This window comes from Molossus molossus, unplaced genomic scaffold, assembly GCF_014108415.1.
Source record: "Molossus molossus isolate mMolMol1 unplaced genomic scaffold, mMolMol1.p scaffold_m16_p_17, whole genome shotgun sequence".
NCBI classification, from domain to species: Eukaryota; Metazoa; Chordata; class Mammalia; order Chiroptera; family Molossidae; genus Molossus; species Molossus molossus.
Window position 1 is genome coordinate 49,885,221 of NW_023425352.1, and position 6,876 is coordinate 49,892,096.

The 6,876-nt window shown below is 41.4% G+C and overlaps 1 protein-coding gene across 1 annotated transcript in view; it reads right to left on the reverse strand.

Moving 5' to 3' along the window:
* Positions 1-6,559, reverse strand: part of SLC25A16 (solute carrier family 25 member 16) — a 28,267-nt gene extending 21,708 nt beyond the window's left edge. Inside the window, exon 1 of the mRNA XM_036265325.1 lies at positions 6,465-6,559. The gene's annotated coding sequence lies outside the window, so the exon portion shown is untranslated. The remainder of the gene's footprint in view (positions 1-6,464) is intronic.
* Positions 6,560-6,876: the final 317 nt, after the last annotated feature.

Here is a 6,876-nt window from a genome sequence, read left to right on the forward strand (position 1 = left end):
GTTGCGGGGCTTGATTCCCAGTAGGGGGCATGCAGAAGGCAGCAGGTCAATATTTCTATCTCTCCCTCTAAAATTTCAATGAAAACATGTTTATTTATTTATTTTTTATTCCTCACCCAAGGATATTTTTTTGCTTATTATCAGATAAATTAGGTAGGAGGAAGGGAAAGAGACAGAGAGAAACATCAATGTGATAGAGTCACATCAACTGACTGCCTCCCTCATGACCCAACCTGAGATGGGGACAAACCGCAACTGAGGTACATGCCCTTGATCAGAATCGAACCTGAGACTCATTGGTCCACAGGCCGACGCTCTAACTGCTGAGCAAAAACAGCCAGGGCAATAAAAACATATTAAAAAAAAAAAAAAAAAAGGAAGAGGACAGCCTAGCCGGTGTGGCTCACTGGTTGAGCATCAACCCATGCACCAGGAGGTCACTGGTTCAATTCCTGGTCAGGGTACATGCCCAGGTTGTGGGTCCAGTCCTCAAAGAGGGGCATGCAGGAGGTGGCCAATCGATGTTCTCTCTCATCAATGTTTCTCTCTCTCTCTCTTCCTCTTCTCTCTCTAAAATCAATAAAGAAAGCCCAGCTGTCATGGCTCAGTGGACTGAGTGTCATCCCATGGACTGAGAGGTCCCAGTTTGATTCCAGGGCACATGCCCAGGTTGTGTGCAGGAGGTGGCCAATAGATATTTCTCTCTCACATCAATGTTTCTATCTCTCTTTCCCTTCCTCTCTCTAAAAGCAATAAAGAAAAATTTTTTGAAAATAAATCATTAAAGAAAAAAAAATTTTTAAAGCTAAAGTAGAAGAAGTGTTATTCATAGCATATTTTCATCTTTAATTTGACTATGAAAATTCATGCTTTAAAAAACCAAATTTTAGCCTGGCAAGTTTGGTTCAGTGGTTAGAGCATCAACCCACAGACCAATGAGTCACAGGTTCAATTCCAGCCAACGGAGCGTACCTCAATTGCAGTTCATCCTCCGCCCTCATTGGGGGCGTGCAGGTGGCAAATGATCGATGTTGCTATCTCTCTCTCCCTTTCTGTCTCTCTAATATAAAAAAAATTTTTGAATGCATATGTATAGATACAAAAAGGAAGGTACTTAGAATGTCAAAAAACATTTTTAAGAAAATAAAAAGCCGCCCTGGCCGGTTTGGCTCAGCGGTTGGAGTGTCGGCCTGCGGTCCTGAGAGACCCGGGTTCGGTTCCCGCTAAGGGCGCGTACCTCGGTTGCAGTTTGTCCCCGGCCCTGGTTGGTCGTGCGGGTGGCAGCCACTCGATGTGTCCCTTCACATCGATGTTTCTCTCTCTCTCTCTTCCTCTCTCTCCCTCCCACTCTATCTGAACAAAAAAATGGAAAAATGTCCTCGGGTGAGGAAAAAAAAAAAAAAAAAAGAAAATAAAAAGCCAACATCTTTTTTTTAATGGTTTGTATATTTTAAAGATACATAAAACTCCATTATAATACACCACTCCAGGAATTTTATTTCAAACTTTACATGCCTTGTAGGGTAACTGTAACCTATGGGATGCAATCCTAGAGCATAAAATATAACGTGAATATGTGATCTAACGATTACAAATCAGGAAACAAAATAACATAGATCAGCATGGGAGGAAAGTTAAAGAAATAAAACAACACAAGATATTGGTAATATAATTTATCTCCTTTAGATAACATCTCACTTAGATAACAAAAGAAAATAATTTCCTAACGTTCCAGTTTTATATAATCTCTCAATGAGTTCAAAAGTCTGATTCCTTCTATACAAGAGCAGCACACTGGGAAGACACAGAATTCATTGCTGGACACAGAAATGGTAGCCATTTTTCTGTTTCAATTTTAAGTAAACACTTAATATTAAAAATATTGACCAAAAAAATAAGCTACAATTAATATAAAATATAAATATCCATTCCATTTTTTGGTAAAAAAAATCACATTTAAAAAATCCAGCTGAAAAAATAATTGGCCCTGGCTGGGTAGCTAAAATGATTAAAGCATCTTTCCTTAAACCAAGGTTGCGGGTTCAATCCCAAGTCAGGGCACATGTCCAGATTTTGGTCTCAATCCCCACTATGGGGCATGCAGGAGGCAGCCAATTGACTTTTCTCTCTCCCTCTCCCTTTCTCTCTCTAAAATCAATAAAAACGGAACTTCCGGTCAAGATGGCAGCGTAGGTAAACGCGGAGGGGCTGGTCCCACACCCACATGTCGAAGATAAAAATCAGGAGGATACCTTGGTTGGGAAGGTCCTCCCTGAGGACTGAGGGGTCCCTGTCCTAAACCAGATGGCCTGCTCAGGGTTCCAAAGCCAGGAAGAGAAGTCCCCATAATTTCTGGCTGGAAAAACCAGCGGGAACTGAGGCTCAGGGAAGCTGACGCGGCTGGAGTCCCAGGCAGCTCCTTAAAGGGCCCACGTAGAGACTTATCGGACTCTCTCCCTCTGAGCTTGGAGGGGAGGCAGCTCGAGGGGCGCCAGAGACATACAGGGAAGAACTGAGCTGTTTGATATTGGAGCAAGGGCTGGAGAGGGGGCTTTCTCTGGGACAAATGTGCTGTCAGAGGCCTTTGTTCCTTTGGTGAGCCCTTCCCTGGGGCGGCAGACAGCCGACATATCTGGGACTCCAGCAACCTGGCTCAAACTGGTTGCCCCACCCTGGTGACTCCCTAAGGTCCCACCCCACCCAACTTTCAGGTCCACCTAAGCTGTTGGCACTTGCTTAACCATAGGATTGGCCTGTCTTGGATCCTGCTTCAGGTTTTTCCTAAATTCTTTCAAACAAGCAGCATCTGGTCTCAGCCCCACACCGATCCTTAAGTAATACACAGAAACAAACACAGAGAGGCAGCCAAAATGAAGAGACAAAGAAACAGGTCCCAAATGAAAGAACAGAACAAAACCCCAAGAAAAGAACTAAGCGAAATGGAGATAAGCAACCTAACAGATGCTGAGTTCAAAATACTGCTTATAAGGATGCTCAATGAACTTAGTGAGAAACTCAGCGAACTTAGTGAGGGCCTCAAGAACATAAAAAAAAAGCAGTCAGAAATGAAGGATGCACAGTCAGAAATGAAGGAGGAACTAACTGAAATAAAGAATAATTTACACAGATTCAAAAAGCCAAGAAGCAAACCATTGATTTGGAATCTAAGGAAGCAAAAAACACCCAATCAGAACAGCAAAAAGAAAAAAGAATCCAAAAAATGAGAATAGTGTAAGGAGCCTCTGGGACAACTTCAAGCGTGCCAACATTTGCATCTTGGGGGTGCCAGAAGGAGAAGAGGGAGAACAAGAAATTGAAAACCTGTTTGAAACAATAATGGCAGAAAACCTCCCTAACTTGGTGAAGGAAACAGACATACAAGTCCGGGAAGCACAGAGAGTCCCGAACAAGATGAACCCCAAGAGGCCCACTCCAAGACACAACATCAAAATGCAAAAGGTTCAAGACAAAGAGAGAATCTTAAAAGCAGCAAGAGAAAAGCAGTTAGTTACCTACAAGGGAATTCCCATAAGGCTGTCAGCTGATTTCTCAAAAGAAACTTTGCAGGCCAGAAGGGAGTGACAAGAAATATTCAGAGTGATGAAAAGCAAGAACCTACAACCAAGATTACTCTATCCTGCAAAGCTGTCATTTAGAATCAATGGCCATATAAAGAGTTTCCCAGACAAGAAAAAGTTAAAGGAGTTCATCACCACCAAACTGTTATTATATGAAATGATGAAGGATCTTTTTGAAGAAAAAGATAAAATATATGAACAAACAAAATGGCAATGAATACATATCTATCGACAATGGAATCTACAAACAAAATGAACAGGCAGAACAGAAACATTCTCATAGATACAGAGAACATTTTGTTGGTTGCCAGATGGGAGGGGGGTTGGGGGAATGGGTGAAATAGGTGAAAGGATTAAGAAGTACAAATTGGTTGCTAGACTGACAAACCTCAAAGGGAAGGGGGTTGGAGGTGGGAAAAAATAAACCAAAAAACTTACATGCATAACCAATGGACACAGACGACAATGTGGGAAAAGGCAAGAGAGGAGCAGGGGTGGGAAGGAGGGGGGTCAATGCGAGAAAAATGAGGAACATCTATAATACATTCAACAATAAAGATAAATATAAAAAAGAAAAAAAAAGAAAATCAATAAAAACATTATTTTAAAACATAAATTACAGCCCTGGCCGGTTTGGCTCAGCGGTTAGAGCGTCGGCCTGCGGTCCTGAGAGACCCGGGTTCGGTTCCTGCTAAGGGCGCGTACCTCGGTTGCAGTTTGTCCCTGGCCCTGGTCGGTTGTGCGGGTGGCAGCCACTCGATGTGTTCCTTTCACATCGATGTTTCTCTCTCTCTCTGTTCCTCTCTCTCCCTCCCACTCTACCTGAACAAAGAATGGAAAAATGTCCTCGGGTGAGGATAAAAAAAATAAAAATAAAATAAATAAAATAAATTACAGCCCTGGCTGGTTTTGCTCAGTGGTTAGAGCGTCGGCCTGCGGACTGGAGAGTCCTGGGTTCAGTTCCCGCTAAGGGCATGTACCTCGGTTGCAGTTTGTCACTGGGCCTAGTTGGGGTCATGTGGGTGGCAGCCACTCGATGCGTGTCTCTCACGTCGATGTTTCTCTCTCTTCCTCCCTCTCTCCCTCCCGTTCTGTCTGAAGATAAATGCAAAAATGTTCTCCAGTGAGGATAAAAAAAAATGAATTAAGTAAGTAAATAAATAAAGAAATAACAGCTTGGCCCATGTTACTCAGTGGTTAAGTGTCTACCCATGCAGCAAGAGGTCACCGGTTCAATTGGTGATCAGAGAACATGCCCAGGTTGTGGGCCCAATCCCCAGTGGGGGCCACGCAGGAGGTGGCCAATTGATGTTCTCTCTCAACGATGTTTCTATCTCTCTTTCTCCTTTCTTCTCTCTCTAAAAATCAATAAAGAAAAAATAAATAAATTACAGTCCTGTTTGGTTGGTTCAGTGGTTAGAGCATCAGCCTGCATACCAAAGGGTCAAGGGTTCAATTCCCAGTCAAGGGCACATACGTGGGTTGTGGGTTTGCTCCCTGGCCTCAGTGAGGCATGGGCAGGAGGCAACCAATCAGTGTGTGTCTCTCACATAGCTGTCTCTCTCTCTCTCTCTCTCTCTCTAGTTCTCCTTCCCTCCCTCCTTTCAACTCTATCTCAATGGAAAAAATGTTCTCAGGTGAGGACTTAAAAAAAAGAAAATTACAACAGTCAACACTATAATGGCTGTCCAGTGTGAATGGAATACATTTAAATTATACCCTTTTTTTTATTGTCAGATCTGCAGTGTGCCACAGATTTTAGTAATTAGTTTATGTATGCCATGAGATGAAAAAGGTTGAAAATCACTCTTAGAGGAAAAAAATTTACTCTAATCTCACCACTGAATATTAACTAGTAATGTTAATGTTTGCCCTTCTAGCCTTTTATCTAAGCATGGTTTTTTTTGTTTTTTATCCTCACCTGAGGACATTTTTCCATTTTTTGTTCAGGTAGAGTGGGAGGGAGAGAGAGGAACAGAGAGAGAGAGAGAAACATTGATGTGAAAGGAACACATCGAGTAGCTGCCACCCGCACAACCGACCAGGGCCGGGGACAAACTGCAACCGAGGTATGTGCCCTTGGCAGTAACCAAACCCGGGTCTCTCTGGACCGCAGGCCGATACTCTAACCGCTGAGCCAAAATGACCAGGGCTAAGCATGTTTATTTCTATAAAATGCAATATGATTCTACTATTTTGTAATATTTCTACATTTCACTGTAGAAATGTTGCATTATGAATACTGTTCCTAGTCAATTAATATTATAATTTTTTATAATTGCAAAATAGTCTATAATATGGACTTATTTATTTATTTAAATAATACTTATTTAACTAAGCCAATTCCCTAAAGTATTGGCCTGGCTAGTGTGGCCAGTGTGGTTGAGCATCAACCGATGCACCAAGAGGTCGCCAGTTCAATACCAGGTCAGGGCACATGCCTAGGTTGTAGGCCCAATCCCCAGTTGGGGGCATGCAGGAGGCGGCCAATTGATGTTCTCTCTCATTGATGTTTCTCTCTCTCTCCCTCTCCCTTTCTCGCTCTCAAAAAGGCAATAAAAATAAATAAATAAATAAATAAGCATTGAAAAAAAAACAGGCTGAGCTGTTAATGTGTGTCTGTCAAGGATGTGACATGTTAATTCCAATAAACAAATAGTACCTACTTCAATAACTCAAAGATTTTGGGTTAGAGAATATCCGTACCCTAAAATAATTATAACTGCTATTGCAAATGAAAAGACTAAAATGGAAAAGAGATAAACCCCTTGCAAAGTCTGCTCTCAAACTTGAACTCCTCTTTCCACTATAATTCACAAACGGAAACCAAGCCTGCAGATGGATAATGTTTTCAATCATTTTTTTCTTTAGTATCTATTAACCCACCTAAATGTTTATAATGGTGATTGTGAGCTTGTAATAAAACCTTTACTCGATCCAAAGGAGCAACTGTTGTTTTAGCACAGCATCCAGCAATACCTAAAAAAAAAATTTAAGAGATTAGGGAGAAACTGTATACCATTTCTTTCCAGATGGAAATTATTATTTGTTCAGCCAAAACACACCCTCTGATCTTTCACTTGGTCTCCATGGGTAGAACTGCCCAGTAGAAGTGATGTGTAGATGATTAGCCCCCATTCTCTATAGCTTACTAATTAATCATGTTGTATTTAAAAGTAAATTTGAAAAAATAAAATAAAAATAAAAAAAGAATAAAAGTAAATTTGAAGAGTGTAAATCTGTCTCCTAATAATTGATGAACACTGGGAACCTTGCTAAATGTGGTTACAGAGACACT